The 17,077-nt window shown below is 36.6% G+C and overlaps 1 long non-coding RNA gene across 1 annotated transcript in view; it reads right to left on the reverse strand.

The window, feature by feature from the left end:
* Positions 1–14,621, reverse strand: part of LOC141503109 (uncharacterized) — a 42,996-nt gene extending 28,375 nt beyond the window's left edge. The window contains exon 1 of the long non-coding RNA XR_012472763.1: positions 14,537–14,621. This is a non-coding gene — a long non-coding RNA (uncharacterized LOC141503109). The remainder of the gene's footprint in view (positions 1–14,536) is intronic.
* Positions 14,622–17,077: the final 2,456 nt, after the last annotated feature.

Raw genomic sequence — 17,077 nt, forward strand, 5'->3', positions numbered from 1 at the left:
CCCTGGTCCACTCCCACTCCCAGTCCCATGGCATTCTACAATCAACCAATACAATAAGGCTCTGGTGCTCTAGGACACCAGGTGATGAAAGTTTATAGTATCCCCACACAAAACAATCCCTTACAAGAAAGGCTGCAAATAATTTTTAATACCCAGCTGACGAGTTTGTATATTACTAGAAGCAATAAGGAGGCCCTAAAGATTATTGGGTTGGGTAGTGACATGATCAGCTGTTAGGATAATTATTTTAGCAATTATGTGGAGGCTGGATTAGAAATGAATGGTGTTAGAAGCTGGGGTACAGTTAGGATGTTACTGAAGTAGACCAGGCAAGAGATAATACCCTCATCTAGGGTAATGAGTATGAATGAGCAAAGGGGGATTGAATTAAAAGTTAGGGACATAAAATTGACTAATAGTGTAAAGTGACTAGATTAATGGAGGATGAGGGAAGATTGGGTATGACTCTGAGGTTTTGAACTTGCTTCACTAGAAGTATGGGGACACCCTCAACAAAAAATAGTGGTTTGACTTAGGAGTTGGTTTAGTTTTGATGTGGTGAATTTGAGATGTGTATAGGACATTCAAGTAGAGGTCTCCAGGAAGCAACTAGTGATGCAAAATTATAGCTCATAAAAGGAATTAGGATGATAAATGATAGATAGACATGGGAGTTATCAGGATATCTTTAATATTTAATACATAGATAAACTTGGGCACATCACTTAATCTTTCTAGATCTCAATTTCTTCATATGTAAAAGAGCTCTGAGTTCTATTCCTGCTCTATATTTATAATTCCATATTTTCCATGATAATAAAACCATGGGAGCTAATGAACTCACAAAAAAAAAAAGAAGGGATGGCTAAAAGAAAGAGAAGTTGATTCAAACAGAACCATTTGCAAGAGTTCCATTTTGGAGGTGGGGTATGTGGAATTTTGGTTTAGGAAAGGAGACTAAAGAGACCTTAAGAGGACCAGAATCAGAATTAGAACTTAGATCTTCTGATTGCTATTTATATTTTGTTATTAAGAATTGCAATGAGTTGAACAACAAGAAAAAAGCCAATCTTTTGTTGTTTTGTTTTTGTTTTTTTAAGACTATCTCTGATATCTAAAACGAGATATTTCATTGGCTTTGCTAGCATTACTTATTTCAAAGAAAACTATCTTATGATAAAAGGATAAGGGGAATTTGAGTAATCTAGGGTAGAATAATGATGGATGAACATAAATCTGACCATTAGACTTTACCTCATGAATCACAAAAATGCCTTTCCTTTGTGGACTGTGGCATTCATCTTTTTACCTCTACTCTTATTTTCTTACTGGGTTCTTTTTCAACTCTTTAGATGTCATAAGTTCCTTGGAAAAATGTCCAAAAGGATCATTTATCTTTGGTTCCTTCCTTAGTTTTTATTATATTCCAGCTTATATTATATTCATTTTTGTAAGTATTCTATGCCCCATCAGATTTTAAGTTTCTTGAGAGCAAGGTTATATACCTTGTTCATAATTATATTCCCAGGTGGTGGCTAGGTGGTGTAGTGGATAAAGTACTGGCCCTGGAGTCAGGAGTACCTGGCTTCAGATCTGGTTTCAGACACTTAGTAATTACCCAGCTGTGTGGCCTTGGGCAAGCCACTTAACTCCATTTCCCTTGCAAAAAAAAAAAAATAGTATCATCATCATTATATTCCCAGGACAGAACCTTGCCTGTAATAAGCATTCAATGATTGTAGACTTTTTTAAAAATTGAGAATCAGGATCATATCTTATACTTCTTTATATTCTCATGATATAGTATCTTGAACAAAATAGAATGCCAATACATTTAATTTAGTTTATAGAACACAGTTTTAACGGGTATCATATCTCAATGTAGGTCACAGCTTTATTCTGAACTGTGAACATTTCCTTTCTGACTTTGACCAGTTTTCTTGCAAATAGGATAATGATATGATAGGTGATAGAAAATATTGGTGGATCAGTGCAGAACCATCCAAACTATTGGGAGAAAATTACTCAGTCACTTGTAAGTGCTGATAGTATATCATTATCATAAAAGAGGATGGAATGATATTATAATTGGCAGAATATTATGATAATAGCTGACATTTATATAGTTCTTTAAGGCTTACAAAGCAATTATATACTTCCTGCCCTGCCCTTTCCCCCCCCAAATTTTGGTTCTCACAGCAATGCTACGATACAATAATCCTGTGAATTGGCTACTATTATCTTAATTTTGTTTTCTGATCTTGATCTGTGATTTCATCAGAATATAGAACTCTCTATGTGGAAACTCTTTTCATGGATACAAATCAGCAACTCAAGTTTGACTTATGTAGTCTTAGGAAACTCCCTAATGAGATATTTGTGACACAAAGTCACAGAGAAAGTATGTATAAAGAGGAGAGATTTGAACACAGATCTTCCTTACTCTAAGATTGGCCTACCTTACCACTGATACCTTCCCCCTTCCCTTCCTTCTTACCATCTTGCAGAATGGAAAATTAAATCTTAGTCATGCTAAATGGCTCAACTATTGTCACAAAGACAGCAAGGACCATAGCTAGTGCTGTTCCCAATGTGACTCAGTGAAATAAATGATACTATAATGGGTTGAACAGTATAATGATAATTTTCTATTTAGCACTTAGACATCCTTGAAAGGAAGTTTTGATGTAAATTCCAGAAAATCTCATATGAATCTTATAAATTTTCAACTGGAATAGATGGCCTATTTAGATTTTTATGTCTCTGGTCTCTGAGTTGAGGATTCCTTGGGGCATGTACAGAATAGAGAAATCTAAGAACAGCAAATTTCACAGTATGGTCCACCATCTGTATAGGAAGTACACAAAAACTTATGGGACTTTTTTCCCTGGCAGTTATTTATTTCTCAAGTGCTTTAAAACAGGAGGGTTGCAAAATGCTCCATGAGTTGTTAAAATGCAAAGACTGATTCACAATTGTATATTTACTAGAAAGAAATATTTTACAATATGTCTAAGTTTTCTGGTAAAAATGTACCCAAATATTTCTAAGTTTATCCCAAGACTCCTTTGCTTCCACAATTTTAATAAATCAAGAACATTTGTAAGCGCTAAATGTTAAACGGTTATTCACAGTTAATTTTTAATCAACTAACAACAGTTACATCCTAATTGAATGCCATTAACAAAGCATAACTTGATGCATTAGCTCTTTTGTTATGCAAAGAAACTTTTCCCTAAAGCTTTTATATATTGTCTGAGTAACTAACCAACAGCACATCAATATTTCTAGACCTGTGATTATAAAAAATACATTTGTTGGAAGTGGATGTTTATGTGGATATGTATATGTGTATTTAAAGAAAAAAGAATATTTCATAATATTGAAAGGAAAGAAATAAAGCCCCTTAAAAGGACTTAAGCAAGCAATCTTCCAAACAGAAAAAAATTATTATTTTGGAGTAACAATCTGGACTCCTATTGTCTTATTTTTGAAATCTTAAATAATTTACTTAACATTTTGCATGAATTGGGGGAAAAGTTAGGTCAGTTTAGAAGAGCTATTTAAAACAGCATTTCCAAATCTATTTAGATGGAAGGTATTTCTTCATCATGGCCTGAGAGGAAAAATTAACACCAAGACTACAACTCAAATGACTAATAAAATGCTTCTCAGCTGCCTGATATATTACTGACTAGCTTTATGAAATGCAGGCATTGCCTTGTGATCAGACAGTGAATGGGACATAATCTGAGTCATAGACCATGAACACAATCAAAGAGCAGGCCTTGAGGAAGTAGGAAGTATGACACAAGGAAAGTAGGTTTTGATGGAGTAGAGGTGGAAGGATGAAAAGATCTGAAATATAGGTAGGATAGTTCTAAATTAGATGACACCTTTAATGTACCTTTGCAATAATATCCTATAATTCTGTGCCCTTGTGACCTGCAATTTCTGATTCAGAAATCATCATTGTTAGGTAACTTCTACTGCTTTAAAATTCTTGTATGTTACTAGAGAAAGTTAAAAAAAAGAAAACAATTCCAAACCCAAACAAACTTATTTTCACCTATCACCTATCTAAAAGATTGGACACTCACTGTTCCCCCAACAATACTTCTACTCTGTCTACTTTCTGTATGGTTTCCTTAGTAGGATTTTTCAAATTTTTTTCCTTTACCTCTCACTCTCAATTACCCTACCATTGTTCATTTTTATATTCAGCTCACCCAGACTTATGCTTCATTGAGGTTATTGAGGGCATCTGACATGAGGTTTTTTTTTCATATCTCAAAACTTTTCAGCATCATCCCTCATTCTCTCTTCCTCTCTCAGAAGAAGTATTCCTACTTTTCTAAGATTAAGATTTAATTTTCTCCAGAACTCTTTTTCCCAGTCCAAATCTCTTACTTCAGGTCTTTGCTATGGCAGGGTCATACTCTTTTGCATGCATTTTTTTAAAAAAAATGTGCTCATTACTCAGGTCTTTTCCTTGACCTTTCTTTCCAGTTTAGCAACCTAATTCCATCTTGGGCCGCCTTTTCAATGCTAACCTTCTTGAAAACAGTTATTAATTGTCTCAACTTCTTCATTACCCACAATTACTCTAGCATCTTATGATCTGCCTTCTGTCTTGTGACAGTGGTTATCTCCATAAGGTTCACTTGTGGGAAGTCACCTCTTCTCTGAACACTGTTGTGAACACTTTGAATATTGAGTATAGGTTTTGCCCTGCTAATGTCTTCATATTTATACTGCCTATTTCAGTCAGGTATCACAGGTCTCTCATGTTGGTCACTTTTATGTCTAAAAAGTTCAAGAGACATAATTTTTGATCATTAATCATTTTATTAATAACTCTAGCATATTATTAATAAAAAGGGTCAGTGGCACTCTTGAATACCAGACACCTCATGGAACTCACATAACTTTTATATGCTCTTAGAAGTGTGCATATTCTTGACAGTGGTTAACAATTAATGAGGGAATGAATATTATAATGAGAGGTGGACTTATTCTAATTAGGGAGTGGAAGACAGGACTGATCATGCTACTTACTTCTAATTCACCCCAACCTTAGGCAATTTAATCAAGAATTTATCTTCACTCAAACTTGAATAGAACACAATGAACTTCCCTACCTGGCTGGAGTTGGACAAAATTGAGGAGAAAGTTAATCCATTCTCGATATCAGCAATGTCCTTTAGATGTTGGCATGGTCTAATAAGGTTTCAGAAGAGGATAAATTCTGTGTTTCCCCCATATTAATGATTAGTTATTAATAATCATTTCTCTCACTACATAGCATTTCCCTATTTGTGATATCAGAGAAGAAAACCCCACAAGATATGCTTAAATGAATACCTGTCTTTTTAATATCAAATTCATGATATTTGATGTGTTATTAAAGAGTTCATTATTAAATTCATTGCAAACCAAGCATCTTACATTATTATGAAGAGTGATGGAGAACTCAGCAAAGTTAGTCATGTGCAATCAATCAACAAAAAATTTATTTTATATCTACTATGTAGCAGACACTTATGTTAGACCCTAGTGAAACAGACCTATGAAACTGTGTCTGATCTCAAGAAGCTTGCATTCTGTTGAGAAATTTCTTTCCTTAGAAACTTGCTCTCTTTCTGCTATGTTTTACAGACTATTGAACCTGAGGTTTAGTGATTACCTTGGTTGTGTGTTTCCTCTGTTTCCCTTGCTTCCTTATTATTCTTCCCCTGAGTATTTCATTTCATCCTACTCCTTGTGTGATTTTTAAAGGAAGCATAATAAAGAATTACTCATTTTTGAAATGTGATGGAAAAGCATTCATTAAAAACTTAGTATATATCATTGTAGCATGTTATGTGCTGAGGATACAAAAGGAACTCACATCCTAATTGAATGAAGCAAGATGTAAAATTTACATTTACATTACTCTACTCTGACAGTTTTGTGACACCCTTTCCAAGTCTACTTTCTTACATTAAAGAGACATTGCCTCTATCTTGTCCTCTACCTTATTTCACAAAAACTGGCCTTTTAATGAATTATCAATGTTTTGCTAGTCACCAAATCCAATATATATTTTCAGTCATTATCCTCTTTATAGCACTGCAACTTTTTTTTTTAGTTTTGTTTTTTTGCAAGGCAAATGGGGTTAAGTGGCTTGCCCAAGGCCACACAGCTAGGTAATTATTAGGTGTCTGAGACCAGATTTGAACCCAGGTACTCCTGACTCCAGGGCCAGTGCTTTATCCACTGTGCCACCTAGCCGCCCCTCACTGCAACTTTTGACACTGTTGACCTCCTATTCCTCCTGGGTAATTCCTAACAATTACAGGGGTTACAAAGGAGTCCAAATAGTGCCACAAAAAAGATACTGAATTTAGCTCAGGAGAACCTAAGTTTAGACTCCAGTCCTGCCAGTTAAATAAATAAATGAGCACATACATATATATTTATACACACACACACACACACACACACACACACACACACACACACACGAGAAAGCAACTACGAACTTGAGAGAGTATAAGTCAGGAAACGTTCCTGGGTCTTAGTTGCTTTTTTCTGCAATAAGAATGCAATAAACTATCTAGATGATATCTAAACTCTAAATCTGTGATGACAAAGTAGAATGAATTGCTTATGGGAAAAAGTAGGCTCTCTTTTTTTTTGTATTGATCTTATTTAATTTTTGAATGTTGCAATTTTTCCCCTAATCTCCCTTCCCACCCCCACAGAATGCAGTCTGATAGTCTTTGTTTCCATGCTATACATTTATCATAATTGAATGTGTTGAGAGAGAAATCATATCCTTAAGGAAAAAATAAAATATAATAGATAGCAAAATTACATAATAAGATAACTTTTTTTAAAAATTAAAAGTAAAAATCTTTGGTCTGTGTTTAAACTCCACAATTCTTTCTTTGGATACAGATGGTGTTCTCTATCACAGATACCCTAAAATTGTCTCTGATTGTTGCACTGATGAAATGAGCAAGTCCATTAAGATTGATCATCATCTCCATGTTGTAGGGTAGTACAATGTTCTTCTGGTTCTGCTCATCTTGCTCAGCATCAGTTCATTCAAATCCTTCCAGGCTTCTCTGAATTCCCATCCCTCCTGGTTTCTAATAGAACAATAGTAATAATATACATATACCACAATTTGTTTATCCATTCCCCAGATTTTCAGTTCTTAGCCACCATAGGGCTGCTATGAATATTTTTGTATAAGTGATGTTTTTACCCTTTTTCATGATCTCTTCAGTGTAGAGCCTCTCTTTCACTGAAAATTTTTAAATGGAGGCTGATCACTGTAATTACTTCTCATAGTTGCTGTAGAAAAAAAAAAGTCTTGTTCAGGTTAGTTAGGATAGAAGGCCTGTAAGGTCTCTTTCCTCTTAGAGATTCTGTGGCTCTTCTGTATCAGCTTAATAGAAAGCACATAGCTCTCATTCTCCTCTTACCTCTCTAGTCTTAATTCTCCTTGATTCCTTGGTCTCTTTTACATGCTCTTCATCTTCTTTATTCCTTAAAAGGTATGTTCCCCTGCTCCCACTCAGAGGGTGCATCCATGGTCTTATTATCCTCTCTGTGCTCTTTATCTTGGCAATCTTTTTTTATTCCCATAAGTCTGATTACCATTTGTTTATATGTGATTTCAGATCAAGATCCTGACCTCTCTTGAATTCTAGATCCACATTCCTAACTCCATATAGAATATTTTCATTTGACTTCATTTGCAGTGAATTCAATTATGTTCAAAATTGAAAATTCCTTCAAAATTTATTCTTTCTTCTGGGGGCAGAGCCAAGATGGCGACAAGAAGGGATTGAGTCTTAGGAGCACTCTGATAAAATTCATCAGCTAAGGACTCTAACTAAACTTTCGAGAGACAGAACCCACAAAGGGACGCAGTGAGGCAGTTCTCCTACTCAAGGTAACCTGGAAAAGAGCAGAAAGGCTCTGCTCCCCGGGGTCAGAGGGGTGGCCTGCCAGAGGGGTGGCCTACCAGAGCCAAAGAACCTCAGCCTCCCAGAGGCAGCCCCAGGGCGCTGGGGGTCTCAGCTCACAGCAGCGGGGGAGTCTCCTGAGCTGTACCCCGAGGAGCACAGGGCACAAAGTGGGGGAACAGTGGGGGACCTCTGCCAGAGAGAGCAGTGGAGCCCAGCCCTCAGGGCACACAGCAAGCAGCATGGTCTTTCCCCAGCCCTGATCCAGGAAACAGAAGCAGGCGGAGCTGGTAAGCAGGAGCCCCCAGGGCATGAGCCTATTGAGCTGAGGGAGGGGAGTGAAGAGAGACTGCCTAGCTCTGTCCTCTGCCCCTGAAACAGGACTCTGGGGCTCTGACCACATTCAGATCCTGACCACAGTCTAGGCCCCCCCATAGAACCGCAGCCCCCCCCACATCAGCCCCTTGGCAGAGGGGGGCACTTATGGTCATTCACAGACCAGGAGGGAGGACAGAACCTCACACACTGAGACCCTTGTGGGAGTGTCCCAAAAGCTCAAGAAACACCCCAAACCAGGCCCAGGCTGGGAAAATGAGCAAGCAGAGAAACAAAAAGAAGACTATTGAGAAATATTTTACAAATGAGCCCAAGAAGGACCAAAATACTCAGTCTGAAGATGAGGAAGCACAAGCTCCTGCATCTAAAGACTGCAAGAAAAACAGAAATTGGGCTCAGGCTATGACAGAGCTCAAAAAAAGACTTTGAAAATCAAATGAGGGAGTTGGAAGAAAAACTGGGAAAAGAAAGGAGAGAGATGCAGGAAAAACATGAAAATGAAGTCAGCAGCTTAGTCAAAGAAATCCAAAAAAATGCTGAAGAAAATAGCATGCTAAAAAACAGCTTAGGTCAAATGGATAGAACAGTTCAAAAAATTATTGAGGAGAAGAATGCTTTAAAAAGCAAAATTGGCCAAATGGAAAAAGAGATAAGAAAACTCTCTGAGGAGAACAAATCCTTCAGACAAAGAATAGAATTCAGGGAGATTGATGAATTTACCAGAAATCAGGAATCAATACTTCAAAACCAAAAAAATGAAAAATTAGAAGAAAATGTGAAATATCTCATTGAAAAAACAACTGATATGGAAAACAGACTTAGGAAAGACAATTTAAAAATTATTGGAATACCTGAAAGTCATGATCAGGAAAAGAGCCTTGACATCATTTTCAAAGAATTACTACAGGAAAATTGCCCTGATATTCTAGAAGCAGAGGGCAAAATAGAAATGGAGAGAATCCACCGATCCCCCAGAGAAAGAGATCCCAAAAAACCAACCCCTAGGAATATTATAGCCAAGTTCCAGAACTCCCAAGTCAAAGAGAAAATATTACAAGCAGCCGGAAGGACACAATTCAAATATCGTGGAGCTGCAGTCAGGATCACACAGGACTTAGCAGCAGCTACACTGGAAGCTCGTAGGGCTTGGAATACAATATACTGGAAGGCAAGAGAGCTTAGGATGCAGCCAAGAATGAACTACCCAGCAAGGCTGAATGTCCTCTTCCCGGGAAAAAGATGGACTTTCAATGAACCAGGGAATTTCAAAGGTTCCTTTTGGAATGGCCAGAGCTGAACAGAAGGTTTGATCTTCAGATACAGGATTCAGGTGAAGCATGGAGATTGGAGGAGAGGGGGGAAATATGAGGGACTTAATGAGGATGAACTTCATGTATTCCTGCATAGAAAAATGACACTGATAATACTCATGAATTAATAGAGTTAATAGAGTTAATAGAGCAGATAGAGAGAGCTTTTATAGTTGAAGCACAGGAGAAAGCTGAATTCGAAGATAAAATATGGTGTAAAAATGGAGTCAATAGAAAAAAAAGGGAAATGGAATGGGAGAAAGAAGAAGGAGAGGGGGAATAGTCCAAGATATTTCACATAAGATTTTTTTTTATTACAATGAGCTATTGCAATGATATGGAAGGGGGAGGCAAGGGGGAATGAGGGAAACTTTGCTCTCATCGGAGATGGCTAGGAGAGGAAACAGCAAATATACTCAATGGGGTATAGACATCTGGAGTAAGAAGGAGCGGGGAGCAGGGGGAAGGGGTGGGGATGTGAATAAAGGAGGAGAGGATGGACCATGGAGGGGAGAGTGGCCAGATATAACACATTTTCTTTCTTACTTCTTGCAAGGGGCTGGGAATGGAAGGCCTGCCCAGGACCACAGGGCCAGGTGGATTCTGGGCCTAAGGGGTGGTATGGGGGCTCTGGGCTTCTTGGCCCCGGGACCAGGGATCTGTCAGCTGAGCCACTCAGCTACCCAAAGCAGAGTCATAGTGAAAGGAGAGAAAATAGAGTACATGGTAGTGGAGAAATAAGAAAGGAGGGAGTTGCGATCAGCAATGGCAATGGTGGAAAAATATGGAAATAACTTTTGTGATGGACTTATCATAAAGAATGAGATCCACCCATGACAGAGTTGTTGGTGTTGGAACAAAGACTCAAGCACATTTTTTGTTATGATTATTTGGGGGAGGGTGCAGGGCAAGTAGGGCTGGATGGCCTGCCTGGGGCCACATAGCGGGGTGATCTTTGAGTGTTTGGGGCCAGATTTGGACCCAGGTACTCCTGGCTCAAGGGCCAATGCTCTGTCTGCCACCCAGCCACCCCTACTATTATTACTATTTTATTTTATTTTGGGTCTTTTTTTTTCTTTCTTTTTTTTTTTTTTGGTTTTTGCAGGGCAGTGGGGATCAGGTGGCTTGCATGTCACGTGGCTGGGTGATTGTTGGGTTTATGAGGTTGGATGTGGACTCGGGTGCTTGTGGCTCCAGGGCTGTTGCTTCGTCCATTGCACCACCTGGCCATACCTACAATTATTACTACTATTATTTTTTTATTTTAATTTTTTTCCTCTCCCCTTTACTTTTTTCACCCAAACAAGTCTATCTATATTCATGGAGGAGGAGGAGGGGTATTTTGTTTACTTGTAAACAAGAATATTTTATTAATGTAAAAAAAACCATTTGTATAAAATGAGAATAAAAAAATAAATTTAAAAGGAAAAATTATTTGACTTTATAGTACCATCATTCACAGTTTCTTCTATATTCAAAATCTTGGCATAAACATGACTCATCTTTTCCATCTCTCAAAAATAATCAGTCCTGAATGACCTGCCTTCACATCTTTTGCATTTATTTCCTCCTCTTTATTAATACTATTACTACAAACTGATAGGGACTTTTTAGTAGGTCTTCCCACCTCCATTCTCTCCCTCCAATCTATATTCATTCTTATAGCTGCCGAAAAAATACTTTTTATTTCATGTCAATCTTCTGTGCAAAGAACTTGTGGAATTCTGGTGTCTACCATTTAGAATTCAGCTTCTTTTTCTTAACAATCCAACCCTGAACAAAGGATCATTCTATTTTTCCAGCTCATATCACTCTTATCCAAGCATTTTGCCCTATGTAAAATACTTTGCAAATTTTAACACACTAAGTAAAGGGCAACTATTAGTACTAGTATATTAGTTTTGCCATTAGTATTGCATTAAGGGCAGCTAGGGTGGTGTGTAGGGTAGGATTAACATTTTTGTGTTTTTTGACAGAACTGCACTTTAGGTAACTTATCATGAATGATACTAGACCAAAAGACACTCTAAGTCTCAGAAATTTTTGAAGAACCTTTAGAGAGGTTCCATTCCATAACAATTTTTAATCAGTTCTCTATCTTTTTTTTTCATAAACTTAGGAGTATGGAATTTGTGAGCTTGCTGGCAGGTAGTTTGTGGTGTTGGTGGAATTTTGGAAAGAATTTCCTTGGGATGCTTGTACACTGTGGGACATCATTTGGTAATTTGCTTTTCCCATTAATTATTGTAGTTAATCAGGCTGCTCTAGATAGATTGCTAACTATTGAAGAATTCTTGGTGTTTTTGTTGGGAAAAATTCCAGTCACTTTATCTTTGTTATAACTGTAGGTAGCTATATAGCTATATATTTCTGATTATCCTATGTTAGCTATTAACCCTGTCTAGAATGCCTACACCTCTGATTATTCAGATCCTATTCCTTCTTTCAGAACCCTGGTGAAGAACTGATTCTTTAATGATACCCTCCCTGTTCAATGTTAACATATCATTCTTCAATTTCTAAAAATTGTTCCTATTTAGTATTTAATTATATTCTTAAAATTTAGTATTTAATTTTAGTTTAGTTTGATATTTAATTATACTGTTTAGTATTTAATTATATTCTTAATATTCTTATATATATTCTTAAAATTCTTAGATATACACATGTAAATCCAGATATATACATACACACAAATATACACATATATGTACACATACATATATGTGTGCATATATATATATATATATCAGAATACTTGAATTGTCTCTTAATAGCTCTGTGACTTTAGTGATGACTCTGTGACACTTTGAGTCTTGGTTTTCTCACTGGTGAGATGAACAGTCAGAGACTCTAACATTGCTTTTTACTGATTAGATGCTATAATATAAGAATGTGGACTTCTAATTTCCAAATAGGATATTTCAAGTTAGTTCTGGAAAGAAGATGAATAAATGAGACTTCATTAGAAGTCATAAAGCAGTTGTTCTATGAGGTGATGTGTTTGAAATGTTGCTCATGATGCTCTCCTTAAAGCCCCCTAGGTTCTTAACTGAATCCATCTGGCATGAGATTCTGTTACACATCTTCTGTCAAGGTCAGCATATTATACTAACCTCTAATGAGAGAAGTGATACTTTTCTCATACTCTAAAGTTCTTCTACTTGTGTTCTAGATCATGTCCTTTTATAAATCTTCATAGGAAACCTGAACTTGTGATTATGTTCTCATTTTCTTTCATCTTAAGGCTGCTCTGATTCAGGATCACATTTCTACTTGTTCAATAGGATATTACATATATTGTCATCTGATTTTCACCATTTTAATGAGGCATATAAAAAAGCACTGAGTTGGTAGCCAGATAATTGAAGTCCTGGTTCTTTTGCTATGTGACCTCAGGGAGGTCATTTGATCTCTCTGAAGCTCAGTTTCTTTATTTGTAAAATGAAAAGGGAGGGACTAGGGCTGACTACTTAATATCTAAGGCCCCTTCTAGTTCTAAAAAATAAAGATACATACTTGGAGATATTTCAGCTTTCTTAGAATTCATGATTTGGAGTATGATTTTATGAAACTAAGAGCCAACTCTTTGTTTCTTCCCATAAAAAAATTAATGAAATTATTTCTAATCAGGAGCTTTTTTTCAAGATAATAATTACCAAACTAAAGATGAAATCTGAACCTTTCAAACTTGACAGTGTCTCTTTAAATTGCTTTTTCTCTTTCACAGTAAGCTACCCATCTGTAAGCACTTCTGCCCCACTGCCAACCAATTTTGCCTACAGCCACTTGATTCAGGGAGAGTCTTCTATAAAACTGATTATATTTTTTCTTCACCATTCAGTCGGGGTGGAAGAATGGGCAGTAAAAACAAAAAAAAATGTAGTGTGATATGATAAAACATTGATTGAATTAGGAGAATATGAAAGTGCCCATCATGTGTAGGGAAAAGACTTAAAAATCATCACTTTCTTGTGTCCATGGGGGACACTGGGGATGAGAGTTGCATAATGGTCTATGTCTGGGAGAACTCAGTGGCTTTTCCTCTGAAATCACTATTATTCAGAATCATCCCCTCTTTTTAATTTCTAGCAAAAAATGCTATTCTCCTAGAAATAGTGACAAAATTGAGAAAATAGAAGAGTATGTATGTGCATTCATTTGACACACTGATTGAGCACCCATCAGAGCTTATTGTCTCTATACTAGGTGCTATCAGGGACAGAGAGGAACTATAGACACAATCCATATTCCTAAGAATGGTATTGTGGTCCTAAAGGCTGGGCATGAAGGATGAGGTCAAAGTCAAGAAGGGTTAAATCATTATTCAAAAGGGAATAGCAATAAAAGCCAATAATACAAAATGCTACAATAATATTAGTAGCTAGAGATGATAAATGTTATTTGTTCAGAATAGCGAGAAGTGATAATGGGTAAACTGCATGGAGGAAGTGGGTCTTGAAGATTAGGTAACTATAGTACATTGTCAAAGCATGTTTTTTCCATTCATTCATCACAGTTCTGGTCACATAGATTTTGATCTTTAAGGAACATTAGGAAATTGAGTTGAACCCCCACATTTTACAATTGAGAAAAGAACTCAGACATAAAATTGCCTAAGGTATATGAATAGCCCAGGGTCACATAGAGAGAAAAGATCTGGACTGAGAATTGAATGCCTTGTCTCTGACTCTGGATTCAGTGATCTTTTCCCTCTACATACACTGTCTCTTTTTGAAATGACTTAATAAAGACTCATGAGCTAATTGATTAAGATGGATCTCAAATTTTTCATAAACAATTATTCAACAGTGATAAGTGATACTAGGCTAGAAGCTTAGAGACAATGAAGAAATGACTACCCGATTAAGGAAAGCAGTTGAGAAACATTAGGATGATATTAGGAGACAGGAAACCTTGGAAAGTTACCTGAAAGACATGAAATAAGTTGGGCTCTTTTCTGCCATTTCTTCTACTTCTTAGGAGGAAAGGTCCTGCTCCATTGCTTATTGTGACACAGAGTGGATAGAGTGGTGGAAAAGGTGGAGATGGCTCAATTGTTGTTGCTTTGTGAGATCATATTATGAATAGGTAGAGCTAGTGTTAAGCAAATTCAAGGAGGGGCAAAGTTGATATTTGTTGCTTTTGGTTATTAGATGTTATTTTGGAGGTTTTTTGATAGATTTCTTTGTTAATAAAGAATAATTAAGACCCAGGTAAAACTAGGTCATGGAGAAATGGCTGCATTTCATAATACAAACATTTCTTTGTGTCCTGCTATACTGAGCCATGAGTAGGCAATGAGAGGTTATATGGTTCCTATTTTCTCCCTAAACTCTGGTTGTATTGTGAAATTTCTCCTGTGAACTATGCCCAAAGAGCAATAATTAAATCTTTGACCCAGCAATTCCAATTTTAGGCTTATATCCAAAGAAATCATAAAAAATGGAAAAAGTCTTACATGTTCCAGAATATTCATAGCAGTTCTTTTTGTAGTGGTAAAGAATTAGAAATTGAGGGGATGCCTCAAAATTGGGGAATGACTGAACAAGTTATGGTACCATAAATGGTTGGACCCTAGAGAAGCATGGATCTGATTGTGCACAGTAACAAACAACATTGTGAATTGATCAAACCTGGTGGATGCAGCTCTTCTCAGCAGGTCAGAGAGCTAGGACAACCCTAGGAGACTGACTATGGACAATGCTATCCCCATTCAGAATAAGAAAACAAAACAATACAAAACAAACAAACAAAAAACCCTTCAGAATCTGAATGAATACTACATTCACTTTTCAAAAATTTCTCTTAGGGGTGGTTGGGTAATGCAGTGGATAAAGCACCGGCCCTGGAGTCAGGATTATGAGTTCAAATCCAGCCTCAGACACTTAATAATTGCCTAGCTGTGTGGCCTTGGACAAGCTATTTAATCCTATTTGCCTTGCAAAACCCTAAAAAAAAATTCTCTTGTGTATTTCTATATTATCTCATGGTTTTTTCCCCCCTTAATCCTTCCCCCCCCAATCTCATACTGAAAATGACTAATCTGTAAACATGTTAAACACAAATGGGTATGTACAGAATTCATCTATTTCCTGCTGAGGGAAGGGGGATGGAAAGGGAGAGTGGAAGGAATTTTTGTAACTTAAATATATGTATATGCATGTAGCTGAAGATTAAAAAACTTTCATAACATGTAATTGGAAAAGTAAAAGAAAATATCAATTAAAAAAGAAACCTCCTATGGTTGGAGCAATATTGAAACTTTTTACCACTATATTGTCCTTCTCTAGATGCTTCATAGATGTTCCCCAATCAATGATCAAAATGGGAAGACAAATATACAGGAAAAAATGATTTGAACCTTATTCTAAATAATAGCAATATACACATACTCACAGGCACACATACACACTGATGACATATATATTTGCATATATATGTACATATATATAAACTAAATGACTAAACTGCATAATTATATGAAGGCACTAATGTTGTAATACAGAAAGAAAAATGAAAAGCAGGAAAGAGAGAACTGTAGGCTATCATTGTGAGGGAAGGTTTCATGGAGAAAGTTAGACTTGAGGCAGATCTTAAAGAAATTGTGGATAGAATGAAAAAAAGGAATTTTTTATATGTATAAAAACCCACTACCTTACAAAATTCCTGACCAAGTCTGTGCCTAACTGATCTAATTTTCATTTCTTTGTATTCATGCAGGTATCTTTCTTGACAAGAAAGAAGGACCAAAAAAACCATCATTGCATGGTGAGATTAGGAAAGAGAATTAAAAGAAAACTTGGCTGTTAAAAAAGTTTTAATTATGTAACTCTTAGTCATCAGCAGGGTCAATGCATTTCCTAAAGCAATGTGTTTCATATTGTACTTGAACAAACTACTTTTTTGTTTCCATAAGGATAGTTGGCCACTACTACAAAGGAAAAGAAAGACTTACAGTGATTTGTAATCAATACTTTGAAACATGGCTCAAGAAAAGGTTCATTTCTGAATGGCATTGTTCAGTTAACCTGAAAATAATCCATTCTCTCTCTCTCGGCCAAATGCTTCTTTTAGCATCTCCATCCTCCTTCCCAAGTCCTGTTTTATAGCTTTCATTTTTTACCTTTGACTCCAAATGAGTTTAGTTTGAACTGTAGCCGGGCTCCCAAGAGTATTGTGTTTTCCCCCCTTTTCAACTTAAGGGTGCTAATTAATGTAGGAAAAGTTATATGCCAACTTTGTTTTGCCTGTGGTTTCCTAAGATTAAAAGCTACTGGCAACTACTGCTCTGTCAGAAGGACCAGCTCTGTATTCTTATCCCCTGAAGGAAACTCTAGCTTTTGCTGACTCAAAAAGACTAGAGCTTTTGATTTGGAGTTATTGGATATTGACCCATTACTCACAGCAGAATTATGGGCTCCTGTCCTGGATCCTGTGAACAGGGCTTCTGCTCTGCCTATGGATCCC

The sequence above is a fragment of the Macrotis lagotis genome, chromosome X (assembly GCF_037893015.1).
Source record: "Macrotis lagotis isolate mMagLag1 chromosome X, bilby.v1.9.chrom.fasta, whole genome shotgun sequence".
NCBI classification, from domain to species: Eukaryota; Metazoa; Chordata; class Mammalia; order Peramelemorphia; family Peramelidae; genus Macrotis; species Macrotis lagotis.